Below are 19,618 nucleotides of genomic sequence, written 5' to 3' on the forward strand. Positions count from 1 at the left end.
TGGGTCTAAATTTATTTACTGGAAAGCAAAAAATAGCTTACTGCAATATTAAAATATTTATTATTGTAGTTTCAAGAACTTGTGACTATGAAGAATGAGACTAGGAGTATTTGTGCTATGTTATATCTTTGGGATGTAATTGTTCACTTAAGTTATAAGCTACATTTGCTATAGAGCACGAATTTTCCCTCAATTTACTTGTATTAACATCTTGACTATGACATCAGTGAACTAGCTATAATTAACTTTGCCAGTAAAAAATCCTTGGACAGCTTTTTTGGAATTAGAATTCTGTCTAAAAGCACACCCAGTAGTAAAATATGTTTTTGAAGGTGAAATAGATTAGTGAGTCTCTCTATTAACTTTGAAATGCCATGCAGAATCTCAATAATCTATATTAATACAGTAATAATGGGTAATATTTAATAAGCATTTTATATGCTAACTATTGTGCACAAGTTATCCTATTTAGCTCACCATGTTTCTCCAGTAGTTTTAATTCCCTTCCTACACATGAGTTATGAAATGTCAGAGTTTATATACCAGTATAGATTATCTGAGCCTACACTCTAAACTTGTGCACCTACTGCTGCACTAACTTGGAAGATTGATAAGGGTGGCTGGCAGAGTAGAGAGTGAAGGATTGGAGGCAGGATAAAATATGAACAAACTCAGGAGAAAAAAAAGTGGGAAGCATTGGAAAAACTAGTGTTGGAAGAGAATAAGAGATTAGAGCTCTTATTGTTTTTGGCATCAGTCACAATAAAATTTAATTAGCTTTAATTAGACTATTTCTATGCATTGTTAACCCAAACCAGGAAAAAAAAATCAGCACTCAAGATCTGCCACAGTTTCCTCCTTCAGCTTACACTTGAGCTACACCAATCATGTTCTATATTCCCTAAAAATAAATAAATAAATAATAATCAAAGTTTTCTGTTTACAAATCTTCAGATCATTCTGGATTCTCCCTGAATATCTCCGTAACATTCAATGTTGTTCAGAGAAACAAAACGAACAGGATATCTGTATCTCTATCTATCTATCTATCTATCTATCTATCTATCTATCTATATGTCTTATTGGCTCATGTAATCGCCCAGGCTGGCATATATGAGATCCATAGGGCATGCTGAATTCTCCACAACAGGGAAGCTGCGGTGAGAATGATGTTTAATTATTAAGTCCTAATTACTTAGGGGAAGATGATAGGTTGGAAACCAGAAGGAAGTAGGAGGTGTAGTCTTGAGTTATAATTTCTTTTTCTCAGTTCTTTGCTCCTTAAGGCCTCCAACTGTTTGAATGAAGCCCATCTACATTATCAGTGGTAATTCCTTTACTTACACTCAACTGATTTTAGATGCTAACTCCATCTACAAAGTACTTCCACAGCAACATCTGGGCAGTGTTTATCCAAAGAACTGGATGGAATAACCTAGCCAAGTTGACACATAAAATTAATCATCTCAATCACCATCCTTTTTTTTATTCAACTGAAATCCAAAGAGTTGAACTCCAAGACTGCTTCAAATAATGCTTCTTTTATGAAACCTTTTCTGGCTTTTCTCTAACAAAATCCTCTCGGGTCAAATACATGTATCAACTTCACACATTTCTGAGTATTGACCCTGATAATTATTTCATATTAATTTCTAAATTCACATGCCATAGGAAGATAAACTATGAGCATACATGATCATTTAAAAAAAAAAAAAAGCTCAGGGCTAATAGGACAAAGCATAGACACAAGACCCTGAGAAGCTGAGAAGTTTTAGTCTTGAAAGACTTCCTGAATAAAGAGATCTTCTAGATAAAGAGAGAGCTAAAAAAAAGGGGGGGGGGGGGGGACATGTAATGATATAGAAGCTAGATGGAAGAAAAATATATTTGAAGACCCTATGACAGGTATTTAATATAAAATTTATTTTGCTTGCAGAGGGGAACAAAATTTAGGTATGTAGTTCAGGTCACATATCTCATATTTGATGGGCCTGAGATTCATGTTCAGGTTTGATATTCCAAATTGCATTCTCGTTCCACTACTCCATTTATCTTCCTGAGTGGAAAATGTAACAATAATGAAAAACAACAAGAATATAGACTGAAAATTACAGTCTTATGGGAAACACAACTTTTATCTTCTACTGATTTATTTCATTTTCTCTCATAAGTATGAATTCCTTATACATAATAAGCATTTACCAATTTCAAGTGGATGAATTAATGTAAAAATGGATAAATGATTGAACAAATGAATAAAGTCTATGGGGTCGAGGCAGTCTAAGTTATTAGTATTAAATTCATTCTCAAATTCTCCCAACTTTGACTCTGTGAGGAGTTTGAAATATATTTCTGGATGAAAAGGATCAGATTCTGAACTCACGTAGAATTTGGATCCTACTTTGTGATAATACTTAGCTCTCACATTGAGCAGCCAGCCTAGAAGAAATACCTTGTTTCAGCCCATTTCTCTTTTTTTTTTTTTTTCAGAAACATAATCAGTTTATTATAGTAGTTCGTTTTTTCTCTCTTGAACCTGGGTCTTCAGCACAGCGGGTGAGAATCCTGCCACTGAGCCACCGGTGTGCCACCCTGTAGTAGTTTTTTTTTTTTAATTAAAAAAAAAGATTAACACAACATTTAGAAATCATTCCATTCTACATATGCAATCAGTAATTCTTAATATTATCACATAGATGTATGATCATCATTTCTTAGTACATTTGCATCGATTTAGAAAAAGAAATAGTAAGACAACAGAAAAATAAAATGATAATATAGAGAAAAAAATAAAAATAAAAAATACAAAAAGTATATATAAAAAAACACACAAACAAACAAAAAAACTATGGCTCAGATGCAGCTTCAGCCCATTTCTTATGTTACTCTCTTTGTTTATCTCACAAGAAACAGAAAGAAACCAACCATGGTTAAGGCTTTTTTAAAATTATCTTCTTTGAGACTTCAAGATTCTCATGGAGACCATGAGAAAGAAAAAGAGGAAAATGAGATAACATTTAACAATCTAATTTTAGTAGTGATTTCAATTTGGGGTGCACTTGGCTTGAGTATTCTCCAGAAACTATATACCTTCAAGGATATTTTTTAGGGAAAGTAGGACCTATGCATTTTCATGACAAAGGAGACTGACTACAGGCACATAAAACAAACTGAAAGGAATAAACAGAAATAAGAACCTATTTTGTTAAGCAATTATTTAAAAATAAAGTGGTATTTTCTATTCCTTAGCAAAAAAGTGGAATAAAATGGCCCATAAACTATGCAAGAGATGTTACATTCTATAAAGATGGGAGAAGAGAGTAAGAGTGGAGAGTCAGAGCAAGAACCAGAGAAGGGGAGGGAAAAGAGAGAGAGGAGAATGTTTTACACGTAGTAATTTTCAGAACTTGAACATTTTCAGTTTTAGCATAATTTACTGATATATTAAAAAACTTCAGTGAGTGCTTGAAGATTGTATTTGAAGCCTTCCTTTCCTGGAAATTAATCGGCAGCTTCTGAGTTAGCAGATTCTGCAATCTCTTTAACAAAAATCTTTTTAAGAATTAGTTGCTGTGGAGCACTAGAAACTCCACAGGCTGATCTCATAATTCTGGAGAGTAGAAATCTAAAATCAAAGTGTCAGTAGGACCATGCTCCTTCTGAAGGCACTAAGGAACAACCCTTCCTTTCCTCCTTCAGATTCTGGTGAGCCCAGGCTTATTTGGCTTGTGGTAGTGTAACTCCAAACTCCACCTCCTTATTCACATGGCATTCTCCCCTGTGTCTCAACTCTTCCAGTATTTTTTCTGTTATAATGACACCAGTCATTGGATTTAGGGTTCATCCTAAATCGAATATGATCTTATCTTGAGATCTTGTAAAGACTATATTTCTAAATAAAGTCACAGATACATTACGTTAGGGCTTCACCATTTCTTTTTTGGGGGGCACAATTCAACCCACTAAATTCTTTCCTGTTCCTCCCAAAATTTCATGTCTATCCCACATGAGAAATATAGACACCCTATCCTAACATGCCCAGAAGCCTCAGACCATTATAGCCTATACTCTAATTCCCAAATCTCATCTAAATGTCATCAGTTCAAAAGTCCCAAATCTAATATAAATCATCTAAATCAATTATTAGTGATACTTGGCTTATGATCCATTCTGGAGTAAAATTCCTCTCCATTTTTGGACCTGTGAATTTAGACACAAAGATGTCTGCTTTTAAGTACAATAATAAGATAGGCACAGGGTAGACATTCTCAGTACAAAAAGGAGAAATAAAGAGGTCACTGATCCCTATTGAGTTTGAAATCTAGCAGGGCAAATTCCAATAGGATTCAAGATCTGAGAATAATCCTCTATGGCTTGATTCTCTGCCCTCTGTATTCAAAGCAATCCCATCATTGGCCTCTAACTCTGGACTTGCAGTCATGACTTGGTCAGCTTCTGCTTGTCTCTGTTGCCACCTCACTAGCCTTAGCCTCTGTGGATCTTCCCTCAAAGTCATTCTACCTTTCTCTTTAAGGGTAGCACATGAAAACATGTGCTCTCTCAAATGGCTCTTTCAAATGGCTGTCTCAGCTATTTCCTGTTTTTAGCATTTTTGGAAGTCTAAGCCTTCTCTCATTTTGCTCCATCTTTGTCCCTTTTACGCAGGCTGGGTTTTTGCAGGTATAACATCTTAAAACCCTTGTGGAACTTTTGTGCACATCAAGGGGTTCCATGCCTTTAGACTAGAGGGCACTGCACATATCTTTCCTGATAACCCATCTCTATCCCTGACTTCTGCTAAGATGGTTAATTGGATCCATACCTAATCTCTTCAACAAAAGGAAGTTCACCCATGCCCTTCACCTGTCCTCCACAGTATGTATTAGCATCATTTACAATCTTGATAGACTGGGAATTTTCCAAGTCCTCAAGGTTTGATTCCTTTTTGCTTAAGCAGTTCTTTCCTCCATTTGCCTCTTTCCTATATTTTACTATCCATATTTTATTATAGGCATCAAGGAGAAACCAGGCTGCACCCTCAACACTTTACTTGGAAATCTCTTCAGCTAAATATCCAAGTTCATCCCTTACAAGTTCTATTCCTCATCCAGCTGCCAATATCAGTCCATTTCTGCCAATTTATAAAAATGATTGCCTTTTCCACAGTTTCTGATAACACACACCTCATTTCATTCTGCAACCTCAGCCAGAAATGTCTTTAATATTCACAATTCTACCAACATTTTGTTCGTGGTGAAATGCGTATTCTTTAAAATAATAGTTTCTTTCTCTACCTTTCTCTTCTCTTCCTTCTGAGCTCCCATGAGAATCTAGACTTTTTCTACCATGTGCTTCAAAATTATTTCAACCTCCATCCATTAACCAATTCCTCAGTCACTTCACCATTTCTAGTACTTGTTACAACACACCCCATGTCCCAGTACCAATAACTGTATTAGTTTCACAAGGCTTCCATAACAAATTACCACACATGTTGTGGCTTAAAGCAACAGAAATATGTTGTCCCACAGTTCTGGATTCAGGTGTCAGCAAGGCTCTAAGGAAGAATCCTTTCTTTCCTCTTCCAGCTTCTGGTGGCTCCAGGTTTTCTTGGCTTTGGCAGCATAATCCCAACCTCTGCTTCTACCCTCAAGCAATCCTCTTTGTGTCTATGTGTCTCAAACATCTTGTCTGTCTCTTATGACACATCAGTTATTGAGTTTAAGGTCTAAAACCAATATAATATTATCTCAAAATTCTTATCTTAATTCTATCTGCAAAGATGCTATTTCTAAATAAGTTCCCATTATCAGGTACTGGAGGTTAAGATTTGGATGTATATTTTGGGAGTGCATATTTCAACTCACTACAAAATGTGTTTGTAAATTGGCAGTTGGCTAGTTCTCTGGTGGCCAATAGAAATTTGGGAGACACAGAGAAAGAGAATCACTGTAACTACTCAATTTCCTCTGTCCTTGGCAAAGAAAACACGAAACATTAAAATAGAACTTCAGAATTTTGAATAGATATTTTTCCAATTTCAGTTTTCCTTTGGTTTAAGAAGGATTGGAGTGAATTTTATCCTAAAGAACTTTATCAATTCTTACAACTGGTGGTGTATGAAGAAAACATCCTGGCATTCAGAGAGCCCTTGGGGTTTCCCTAGGCAGTTATCTAACTGAAATGAAATTGATTTTCCCCTGCACAGACATGGCTGAGTATGTTTTATTCATTTACTTAAGAGACATAGATTTTTCCTTTCTCATTCATAAAACAAAGGTGGCTATTTTCATGGCTAATAATCTAGCAATCACCAAGCAACACAGCAGAAGTCTTGCTGTCTTCCACTCCCTGCCATCTTATATTGACAAAAAAAATGCTCCTTTTATTTCCATTTCCTAATGAATCAAGCAGCAAAATCTCATTGGTCACGAAGAAATAATTACATATTCTCAACTGTCAAGCAGTAAAATAATAAAAATCAATACTAAAAATGTGTGTGTCTATCTTTATAACAAATATTCTAAAAGTCCTTTGTAAGCCAATAACTGAAGGATAGACATAATTTCTGCATTCTAGATCATTTCAGCCTGGGAGATGAAAATGAAATGTACAAAGCTGGAAATTCCTCAAGTGTAGGAGCAATTATGTAGTATGGAGACCATAAGTAAAGTTTTGAACAGTTTCATCAAGGACACTGTTCGGAATTGTTCTGGGATCGTTTTCCTTGAGAATATTCTATTAAAAAGGCATTATAACAATGAGATTTTAAATTAAAAATGAGAGCAGGAAACTTATGTTTGTTCAATGGTTTCTAATATAAAATTAAATGAAATGCATATAAAACCACAATATTTGGGGAATTTTAAGAGAAATTAATACAAAGGCTTAACTATGAAAATGAACGTGGAGGGGCATCAAATATATTTAATAAATGAAACAGATGAAAATGTTTTTTCAATTTGAGTGTGTTACCAGTTCAGAAAGTTAAACTTAGTTAAAGGATGAGTGAAATATGCATAAAAAGGGAAAATATAGAGATAGGCAAATAGAGAAAGAAAGGATGATGGAAATGAGAAAGAAAAAGAAATTAGACAAGAAGGGAAAAGGAGAAGAAACACCATGTAAGCACCATAATAGGAGGACATTTATCACAGTTTTTTTTAAAGGTACTTAGTTGCATGGATATTTAAAACAGTGCTAGGTACTTATCCTTAAACAAGTATATATTTGAAATTCTAAATTTCTGATTTAATTATAATTTTTTTCCTGTCAAATAATGACTCATCATTAAAATATACTTAAAAACATTACAGAGATGATTTTCAAATGTGATACCTCAGAACCACCTGGGGCATGTTTCCTTTGAACTAAAATTTACATAACCCTTACTAGGTGCTAGGGAATATGCTGGGTATTTTGCATATATTATCTCACTTAGTACTTAGCAACTCAATATCCCCAAGTTGCAGATGGGAAGAATTAGTCATGGAGCACTCAAGTCAATAGTCCAAGTTCACAGTGCTGGAAAGGATTAGCAGGGGCTAGTATGGTAACAAAGCTCAAACTCTTAGACTGTACATTCTTCTGGCCCTCCAGTGGGATGGCAAGTCCCTTCCCCAGAACTTACTCACTGTGCTGGTGTGATTCTGACATGTTTATTTTAACAGGTATTTCTTGAGCACACCAGGATTTCAGATACTAAGAGATCAAACATATTCCATTGCAAAGTGCCTTGAGACTATCTTTTGTGCTTTTTTGTTTCAAATCCCAGTTCTTTAAAAATAAATCAAATTCTGATAGAAAGGCAAAGTGAAAAGTCAATATCAAGAAAAATAATAAAAAAGAAAGAAGAACTCTGTTCTGTGTGTAATACTTCTCAAGGAATAAATGGGTTAACCTGAGTCTTACACCCCCATAACTGCTCTCATCGAAACCTTAATCTTGAATGAGACAGAACTTTAGGGGAAATTATTCTCTGGGTACCAGCAATGTTACTAAAACCAAACCTTACTATCATAGAATTTGGGCACTACAATGAAAAAATGACAAACAGAGGTAAGCACTAGCAATTTCTGCTAGTGAGCAAGAAAATCAAAACAAGAACCCTAAGTTAGCAGTTTCCCAGCTATTGGAGTTTCTTGCCGCTTTCTCCAGCAGGTACTGCGATTCCATCACCTATTTTATATCTGTGCCTCTAGTTCATCCACCTATTGCTGTGTTTAGGTAATTGAGCAATACAAAATGAGGCCCACTCCAGAGAAAATTGGGCTCTCTTCCTGTGCAGAGCTCCTAAACTATCTTGTTTCATCTCTTTGCAAGGGTGAAAAAGTCAAGAATATAAAGAAATCTCAAGTATCTTCTACTTACAATCCTTTGAAGCATATCTTAGTGGCAGTTCCTCTTTAGCTTCCTTTTTCTTTTTCTCCTATTCATACTGTCCTCTTCCATACTCTTTTGTCCCATACAGTGATGAAGGGCTGTGGATTGAATTGTGTTTCTCAAAAAGATATATTGAAGATGTGATCTTCAGAATTGGACCTGATGTGAAGATAGGGCTATTACCAATGGAATTAGTTGAATTTAAATGAGGTCACACTGGTATAGGGTGGGCCCTTAATCCAATATAACCAGTGTTCTTAGAAGAAGAGGTGAGGAGACACAGTCAGACACAAAGCGAGAAGATGGCAATGTGACAATAGGAAGAAACTGAGTTATGACAAAAGCCAATGGATAACAAGGATGGAGAGCCACTACCAGAAGCCAGTAAACAGGCATGGATAGATTCTTCCCTACAGACTTCAGAGGAAACATGACCTTTCAGACACCTTGACTTTGAACTTCTAGCTTACAGAACTGGGTGTTTTGTAAGCCACCAGTTTGTGGTATTTTGTCACAGAAGCCCTAGAATACTAAGACAGGGCTCCCACGAGAAAGCTTACCCAATCCCATGTTCCTTTCCAAAAATTAGAGAAATAAATGCAGAGTAAATATGGAGTTACCTTCTATGTGCTATTTATCAGCCTTTCAGTGTCCAGCAAAGACTTTGGAAAGAAGGAAATAAGTTATAGCACAGTGACCCCATTGGATCAGAAAGAGGCAAGACCTGTCTAAGAGGCTAGGGAGGAAAGGTGCTGGCACCATGTGACTTCTAGCACATATTTCTTCCCAAGGCCAAGACTTAATACCAGCTAGTTAATTCAAGCCCATGTGTCTTTTCTGACTCATGACAGAGGCTTCCTTCTATTGAGCAGAAATGCTTCCAAATCTTGTCAATATTTATAGCCACACTTTGTCTGCCCAATCACTGAATACACAAGCAAATGAAAAGTAATTAATTATTCCGATAACCTTCTGATATGCTTCACTTCACTGAAGACATCTGCTATGTTTAACTTCTCTATTAATTCATTCAACATATATTTATGTAGTGACTACATATTGCATGGCAGGGACTGTTTTCAGTATCACTCATACATTCAACATGCCATTCATCCAATTTCTACTTCAATAGCTCCCTTTATAACTGCATCCCAATTACAGCCATCATCATCTGTCAAAATTGCTATTCTTTTCTCCAATATTTATTGTGACAGGAGTCATTACTAGGCATCGTGAAGCTAACTGTACAGTGTCACTGGGTAGTGACATACAACCTCTTTCAAACCCTAATTTGTGCATCTTGCAGGATGGATATTAACACTGTAGCTAAAATATCTGTGCAGTACCATAAGGAGAGTGTGCAGTGTATTATTAGCAAGAACTATCCATTACAATAGAATTACGATGTTAAGGATAGAAAATAGATTTCCTTTTCTCCCTTCTCAAGTTGTACTGTATGTTCTTAGAAAGACAAGCCCTTTCTTCATAGAGCTACAATCATCAAACACGCAGTGTGATTTCACAGGGCTATGAGGGTTTCTCTGGGGTCCTGGCTAGATGATAACCCTTTAATTTAAGGGAGTAATTTCCAACCACATTGTTATATCAGAATCATATGTGGAAGAGTCTGGACAAGAGTTCATGCATCTGTTTGGCTTTATACATTTATTTATTTTTTGTTCTAAAATGATCCATTTTTAAAATCTTGTTGCATATTCAGAATTAGGAGACTACTGACTCAAGCCTCTATCCAACATATAAAAACCAGTCCAAATTCTTCCTTTGGCCTATAAAGTATTTTAAGTCAGATGCCATAACTTCAAATCACTACAAGATCCAGGTAGGTCAGGAATATAGCAGTCTAGTTGACTGTAATTTGTTTCAGGATTGGTTTTTTATATTCTAATCTATAAAAGAGGCATATTATGTTCTCCTATAAAACATGAAGAATATCTTTCAAGTGCACAAGGAAATTTGTCTCCATCAACTTTTAAAAACACAAACCACTTGGTTCATCTCTCATTCTCCTATTTACAACAGAGACATTAACTAGCACTAGAAATATAATAGGGCAAGCTTGATAAATAACAAATGAACTTTGGCTTCAGATCTGGGAGAAAACAAGGGATGGTTAGAATTTGGGGAATTGTAAGGAGCAAGCCTTATATGAATAGAGCAGTTTATACTCAGTTCCAGATGGCTGCTACCATAAGAACGAAGGAGTTCGGTGTGACCAGATTTTCAGTGTTTTAAAAAGAAATAGGGCGGTGCAACGGTGGCACTGTAGAAGAATTCTCACCTGCCAAGCTGGAGAACTGAGTTCGATTCCTGAAGCCTGCCCATGCCAAAAAAAAAAAAAAAGGAGGGGGGAGAGAGAGAGAGAGAAATCAGATAGCCATATTTTATGTGAATTCTTTTGCTTTTTAATATTGGCAATTAATTTGGAGTTTAATTTTTTTTTACAAAATGTGGAACTTACAATCTAAATATGAACAGACCTATGTGAGCTGGATTTTTAGAGTACCTGACAATTTGTGATTTACTACTTAAACTAGTATCATTCACTGCCACACTAATGAAGGTAGAGGATTGGAGATCTATGGGGAATAAAAGGGCATCACTGGATGCCTGTGAGGGCAATCAGAAAGTTGAATTAATGAAGGTAAATTTCACCAGCTTCATTACATTGCTTAACACTGGTCTTGCCTCCAATTAGCAAAAGTCAGAGTTGAGATAGAATGACTGTTTTCAGAAAGAACTTTGGAAAATAGGGATTTGAAAAAGAGGTTATTTTCACAGAATTGCATGGACTAGAACTTTTATCTTAAGGGCCAAGAGCCCATAAGAATAAATTTATAAATTTAGAAGACCTTAAACTTTAAAGAAGCAGCTGTTTGATGTGCATGATGTAGACGCATTTATTTCATTACTCCTTTGGCTATAAAAGTCCTATATAGCGTTTCTTTTTAAATAGATTCAGTTGAGCATACTTTTACATTAAAGGAAAACTGATATTTTCAGCATCTATATTGTCTATTATGTATTTTTAAAAAATAGAATTACAATTTACATCTGTGCCAGTTTGAATCTGTGGTGGACCCAGAAAAGCCATTGTCCCACTTTAATTCTCATTCAATATTGCTGGGTGGGAGCATTTTGATTGTTCTTATTGAGATGTGACCCACCCAATTGTGGGTGATAATTTTTGATTAGATGATTTCCATGGGTGTACACCTCCATCCATTGAAGGTGGAGTTGCTTACTGGAATTCCTTAAAAAGAGGAAACATTTTGGAGAGAGTCCCTTTTGTAGAGTCATGAGAAAGCCAGCAGATGCCACCATGTTCACCATGTGCCCTTCCAGCTGAGAGAGAAACATGAACTTCATCAGCCTTCTTGAACCAAGGTATCTTTCCCTGAATCCGTTTGATTGGACATTTCTATAGACTTGTTTTAATTGGAACATTTTCTCAGCCTTATAACTCTAAACTAGCAACTTAGTAAATTCCCTTTTTTAAAAACCTTTCTGTTTCTGGTATATTGCATTCTGGCAGCTAGCAAATTAGAGCAATATCCATAAAGAATGGTATTCTTCTTGCGCTCCTGTCATCGCTAATTTGAACTTCTGTGTATGTTATATCAGTGTCATTTCTTGAATTTTCAGAAAACATATCATTATATTCAAAAAATATGATATGACTATTAAATATTCTCTTCTGTTATTGTTTGATTTGGAGTTAAAGTAAGCCAAAAAAAAAAATAACAAAAAAACAACAAACACAAATAAAACATTTTAATTACTAAGTTATATTGGTACTCAGAAGAGAGATATTTCCATGAAAGGAGACCTGGACTTTTCTTCTAGGTCCCTGACATCTCAGGAAGAAAACCTATCAGGAACACACACTGAGAGATCTTCGGCACCACATCTTGGATAATTCAGAGGCCAATTTGACCAAACGAACCTAAATCTTAAAGGCCTTTCTCTTGCTTGACTTCTTCCAAGGCTTTGGTGGACTCCTCTAGCGATGCTGGGAAAAGCCTGTTGCTCTAGCTGCACTGCATAGCCTTGGAGTCACTTACTTCTCCTGTGGTACTCTTGAGGTTATGAGTGCAAGCACAGGCTGCTTGTACTGCCTGTAGACTCCTTTTGTCCGCAGAAACAACCTGATGAAATGCTGGAAACTTTCACTTAAAGAAGGGCTGGAGGAAGACCCAGCTTTGCTATCTATTAAGGGGCCATGACAATCCAGCTATTTGCAGTTGATCCTCACACAGACTCCTATCCTGGGACTGGTGAACTGGGGTGAGGATGTGAGCCATGGATACTAGGCAGACCTGAGCATAATCCCAGACTTTATGCACTGACTGAGAAGTAATAGAGGATGGTACATGTGTGACATCACTAATAACAAATGTTGATACCATAGAAAATGTTTCTGTCATCCAAAGTTACTTAAATATTTTCTGATATACAATGGTAGGTTTCTAATACTTTTTCTTGCACTTTGCATAGGTCCTCATTTTTTGTTTCTTTGTATGGCTTGAAGTCGTTTGCACACTAGATATGGATATGAAAATGTTAAAATGTTCAGTGTACAACAAAAGATTATAAGGCATCAACGAGGAAAACTCTGAAAATCACAGACAGTGACTAAAAAACTTACAAAATAGTCTTTAATATGTTTATAGAGTGAAAGGAAAATGCAAACAACAGACTAAAGGAAATCAGGAAAATTATAGATGGATAAAAAGGGAGTTTCAATAAAAAATATGAATTATAAATAGAAACTAAACAGAAATTATGGAGTTGAAGATCACAGTAAATTAAATTAAAGATTATCTTAAGAGACATTCAACAGCAGATTGGAGGTGGGGGAAGAACGAATAAGTGCATTTGAAAGTAAGGCAATTGCAGTTATTCAGTCTGAGGAAGAGAAGGAAAAACAACGAAGAAAAGTGAATAGAGCCCAAGAGACTTGTGAGACCATCAATTGTATCAAAACAATGAGAGTGGGAATCCATGAAAGAAAAGAGAGAGAAAAAAGGGCATAAAGTATATTCAAATATATAATAGCTGAAAATCTCCCAAATTTAATGAAAGACAAGAATTTACAAATATCAAAAAGCTCAACAAATGCCAATCTCAAAGAAACCCACATGAAAACATATTATATATCAAAATGTTGAATGCCAAAGACAAAGAGACTCTTGAAAGCCACAAGAGAGAAGTAGCACATCAAGTACAAGAAAGCTTCAAGGAAGTTAAGTGCCTAATTCTCAGAAAACATAGACAAGAAGGCAGTGGGAGAAGATACTTAAAGTGTTGAAAGAAAATAATTATCAACCAAAAATCTATATCCAGAAAAACTTTCTTTCAAAAATGAGGAAGTGATTAAAACATTCCTAGATAAACAAAAGCTGAGGGTATTCGTCAACATGAGACCAACCTAAGAAGAAATGCAATAGGGACTTCTTCAGGTTGAAAGGAAATTAGACTACATAATATACTAAACATGCTTGAAAAATACAAAGTTCCAGTAAAGATAACACCATGAATAAATATAAGTTCCATTACTGTTGTAAGTTTGATTTGTAATGTCACTTTTTGTTTCTTACAGGATCTAAATTGCAGATGCATGAAACGTAATAATAAATCCATTGTTATGAACACAGTGCATTAAGATGTAATTTGTGACAAGTACAACATAAATGTGGGGGATGGAGGAGGTAATAGAATATATCAACCTACAGGCTTACAGTTCTGAGGCTGTGAAAATGTCCACATTAATGCATCGTCAAGATAACACTTTCTTCCTGAAGACTGAGTGCTGGAGATCCTGGACTCCTCTGTCACATGGCAAGGCACATGGTGGCATTCGCTGGTCTCTCTGCCAGGTTTCATTGTCTTCCCTCAGCTTCTTGCTTTCATTGCTTTTTCTCTCTTTGTCTGAATTTCTTTCTCTTACAAAGGACCCAGTAAGATGACTAAGAATCACCCTAAATGAAATGAATCACATCTTAAGATCGTACCCAACCTTCTCAGAGTCCTACAAAGTAGGCCTTATCAGACAGTTTACAGACAAGGAAATTGTGCTCAGAGAAGTTGAGTAACATGTTTAAGGCCTTGTAGACACTGCTGGAAAAGCCAGCTTCCAAATGAGGAGCAGAGAATACTAATATGAATGAGGAGGACAGGGAGAATCTCACAGTCTGATTAGATCTGAACAAAGCCTTAAGAAATTGAAGAGCGTGGTTTCACCCTGATAAACTGTGGGTTCCAAAGCACATACTTCAGCAAATATTACCATTCATATTTTCAAGGATCCAGCAGTTCACCACAAATGCTCCACCCTCTAGGATAAAAAGGAAAGCTCGGCTCTTAAAAGTACCTAAATTGCAATTTTCTCAAAACAATAACATAAAAGTTGATACCTGTGACTTAAGAGCTGGAGTTGGAGAAAAAAGATTGTTTTTCCATATAAATGTGATAATAATTAATGTAAGCAAATTAGCCACTTCATCTTTGAAGATAGTCTCAGCAAAAATGTTAAATAATAGAAAATAATCTTAGAATCAAAAGGTCTATAAGAACTCCTAAGTCATATTTTTAGTCCTTTCTAAGCATAAAAAATAATGTTAGTGTTCAGACATGTAAAGTTTTATTTATTTGCTTATTTATTTATTTTGGTGAACTATAGTCCCCAGAACAGCATATTGTTTTCTCCAATATTTTATACAGCGTTAGTAATTGTAGTCAATATATTTTACTATATACCTTATTAAGTGCTTACATATTTACTTTAATATATAATCTCATTTAATTCCTACAATACCTGCTTTAATAAGCTACCTGTATTTTCATTTTGTACATGATGATTAAATAGTCTTGAAGAATTTTTACGTATCTTGCCCATTTCCCCACTGTTAATAAATGAAGAATTGAAAAAATTGTATCCTATTCAAGAACAGATCCTACTGACAATGGGTCCACACCCACAAGAATTTAACTAACTTGAAGAGCATACTTTTCTAAAGTACATATAGCTTCAAACCATCACAGAGGCCAACATCACCTATACAAATGCCAGAAAACATTACTACAAAAAAATAAATCTACGAACTAATTTATTTTATGAATACATTTGCAAAAATACTCAACAAAATACTTGCAAATCAAATCCAATAGAACATTGAAAGGGTGCTTTAACATAAATATATCAATTAATGTAATATACCATATTAACAAAATGAAGGGGATAAAACTCTGGTCGTCTCAATTGACATAGAAAGCACATTAACAAAATTAAGCATCCTCTCTGGAAAAACACTCACAAAAGTAGGAAACACAATAAAGGATATTTATGAAAAATCCACACTAACATCATATTCAATGGTGAAAGACTGAAAGCTTTTCTTCCAACAATTGGCACAAGACAAGTATGCCCACTGTTATCATTGTTATTCAACATTGTTCTGGAAGTTCTAGCTAGAGCATTTAGGCAAGAAAAACAAGTAAACGGCATCCAGATTGAAAAGGAAGAGGTAAAACTTTCACTGTTTCCACATAACATGATCCTATCTTTTGAAAGAAATCGACAAAAAAGTTACTAACACTAATAAAAGAATTCAGCAAAGTGTCAGGATACAAGTTCATGCAAAAATCAGTAGTGTTTCTAAATGCTAGTAATGAACAATCTAAGTAGAAAACTTTAAAAAAAATTCATTTACAATAGCAACTAAAATAATCAAATAGCTAGGAATAAATTTGACCAAGGATGTAAAGGACCTACCAAGAGAAAACCACTCAAAGTAGTTTTTCACTTGCTCAGAGAAATCAAGGAAGACTTAAATAAATGGAATAACATTCTGTGTTCATGGATTGGAAGACTAAATATCATTAAGATATCAAGTCTACCCCAAATGATTTACAGATTCAACACAATCCCAAACAAAATTCCAACAGCCTATTTTCAGATATAGAAAAGCCTATTATAAATTTTATTTGGAAGGGTAAGGGTCCTGAATTAGCATAAACCACCTCAAAAACCTAAGAGCAAATCTTAAGGGTTCACACTTCCTGACATTAAAACATATTACAAAGCTATAGTGGTCAAAACAGTGTGGTGCTGGTACAACAATAGACATATTGACTAATGGAATTGAATTGAGAGTTCAGGAATAGGGCCTCAGATACATGGCCAATTTTTTTTTTTTGACTGTCAAAAAATTGTTTTTTGACCAGACTGTCGAGTCTACTCAATTGGGAAAGAATATCTCTTCCACAAATGGTGATTAAAGAATTGGATACCTATATACAAAAGAATGAAGAAGGATCCCTGTCTCACACCATATACAAAAAATAACTCAAAATGGATCAAAAACCTAAATCTCATAAGTAGAATTATAAACTCCTAGAAGAAAATTTAAGGAAACTTCTTCAGGATCTTGTTAGACAAGGTTGCTAGACTTTACACCTAAGCCGCAAGCAAAAAAAGGACCTTCTCAGAACAAAAATCTTTTGTGCCTCAAATGCTCTCATGAAAATAGAAGCACAACCTACCAATTGTGAGAAAATATTTGGAAATCATACATCAGATAAATGTTTAACCTCCAGAATATATAAAGAAACCCTATAACTCAAGGACAAAAAGAGAGATAATCCAATTAAAAATGGGCAAAAGACTTGAATAGACATTTATCCAAAGTGGGTATACAAATCAATAAAAATCACATGAAAGTGCAAATCAAAACCACAATGAGATATTATTTCACACTATTTAAAAACACAGTAAACTATAAGTGTTGGAGAGGATATGGAGAAATGGGAACACTTGTTCACTGCTGGTAGAAATGTAAAATGGTGCAGCCACAGTGGAAGACAGCTTGGCATTTACTCAGAAGGCTAAGTAGTGAATTACTACCTGATCCGGCAATTCCACTACCAGATATACACCCAGAAGAACTGAAAGTAGGGACTAAAACAGACATTTTTACACTGATGTTCATAGTGACATCATTCACAATTATCAAAAGATAGAAGCAACCCAAGTGTCCCTCAGCTGATGAATGGATAAACAAAATGTGGTATATATACACAATGGAATATTATTTAGCCCTAAATATGCATGAAGTCCCGATGCATGTGCCAACATGGATGAACCTTGAAGACATTATGTTGAGTGCAATAAGCCAGACACAGAAGGACAAATATTATATTATCTCACTAATTAGAACTAATTGTAATAAGCATGCTCATAGAGTTAAAATCTAGAAGATAGGTTACCATTGGATAGATTGGGGTTAGAAAATAGGAAGTTAATTAACAATTTCTATAGAATTTCTTTTTAGATTGATTATAAGTGTTTGGAATAGGTGGTGGTGATATTGGAAGAATATTGTAAGCATAATTAACAGCACTAAATTATGTAGGTCAATGTGGTTAAAAGGGGAAACTTCAGTTCATACAAGTTACTAGAAGAAAAAGGAAAAGATAAAACATATGACTGTATAATATAGTTAACCTTATGATAGAGTATGGACTATAGTACAAATATAAGATTGTTCGTTTATGAATCATCACAAATGTACAATACTAATATAAAATGTTAAGAATAAGCTGGCATATGGAAAAAATACACCCTATATAAGCTATGATCACTAGTTAATAGTACTATTTTAATAAACTCTCATCATTTGTAACAAAAATAACCATTGCTAAAAAATAGTACGGTAATAAAACTGTGCTATCATCAACTGTAACAAACGTTCCACACCAGTGCAAATTGTTGTTGTTGGGTGGTCTATGGGAATACCGTATTTTATGCATGATTGCTATGTAATCCCACAACTTCTGTAACTAAAAAAAAAATAAATAGCAAAATGGGACAAGTTTATCATTATCCACAGTTACTTTAATGAATACGGGTTAAACTCCCCCATCACAAACTGAAGTCTGGGTGGTTCAGTGGTAGAATGCTCACCTTTCACGCAGGAGACCCGGGTTCAATTCCCGGACCATGCACCCCCCCAAAAAAAACACTAAAGTCTGGCAGAATAAGTTAAAAAGCATGATCCAACTGTATGCTTTTTAAATGAGACTTTCCTTAAATTAAAGACACCAATAGGTGCAGAGTGAAAGGATGGGAAAAATATTCCGTGCCAATAGCAACCAAAGAGATAGTGGGGTTGAATGGTCTAATAGTAAACAAAATAGACTTTAAGTAAAAAATAAAACCCTGAAAATGACAAAGAAGGGTAATATTTATTGACAATAGAGTAATATACCTAGACTATATAACAATTATAAAAATAAATGCATCTAATAGAGCCCAAAATTTATGAAGCAAACCTTGACAGATTTGAAGAGAGAAATAGTTTCTCATGAATAGCACAAAATCTCAGTATGCCACTTTCTATACTAGATATAAGTAAATGAAAGATCAAAAAGAAATAAAGGATTATTATTATCATTATTATTATTTTGCATGGGTAGGCACCAGGAATTGAACCCAGGTCTACAGTATGGCAGGCAAAAATTCTGCTGCTGAGCTACGTGTGGCCTGCCCAGAAATAGAGGATTTTATTTAACAATAACATAAAAAGCATATCTAACAAAACATAGATAGAACACATTATGCAACAATAACTAACTATACATTCTTCCTAATTGCATGTGGATCATTCTATATGTTATGTCACAAAACAAGTCTTAATACATTTAAAATATTGAAATAATATATTTTCTTCTCTGATCACAATGGAATAAAGCTCAAAATCAATAACAAAGGGAGAACCAGAAATTGACAAATATAGGGAAATTAAACAATACAATCTTAACCAACGGATAAAGAAGAAATCACAAAGGAAAAGAATAAAGAAAAACCACAATATACGAAACTTATGGAATACAGCAAAGACAATGCTCAGAGGTAAATTTGTATTTGAAAGTGGTTACATTAAACACAAGAAAGATCTCAAATCAGTAAATAATCACACATCCCTGGAGGATCCAGAAAAAGTAGAGCAAACTGAACCCAAAATGAGCAGAATGAGGTAATAATAAAGATTAAAATTGAGATAAATGAAATAGAAAATATATAGTACAGAGTACTAACAAAGCCATAACTGATTTTTTGAAAAGAGCAATGAATTTGGCTAAACTTTAATTAAACTGACAAAGAAAATATAGAGAATCTACAAATAACAAATATCAGAAATCAAAGGGGAGATGTTAT

This window comes from Tamandua tetradactyla, chromosome 10, assembly GCF_023851605.1.
Source record: "Tamandua tetradactyla isolate mTamTet1 chromosome 10, mTamTet1.pri, whole genome shotgun sequence".
Lineage (NCBI taxonomy): Eukaryota > Metazoa > Chordata > Mammalia > Pilosa > Myrmecophagidae > Tamandua > Tamandua tetradactyla.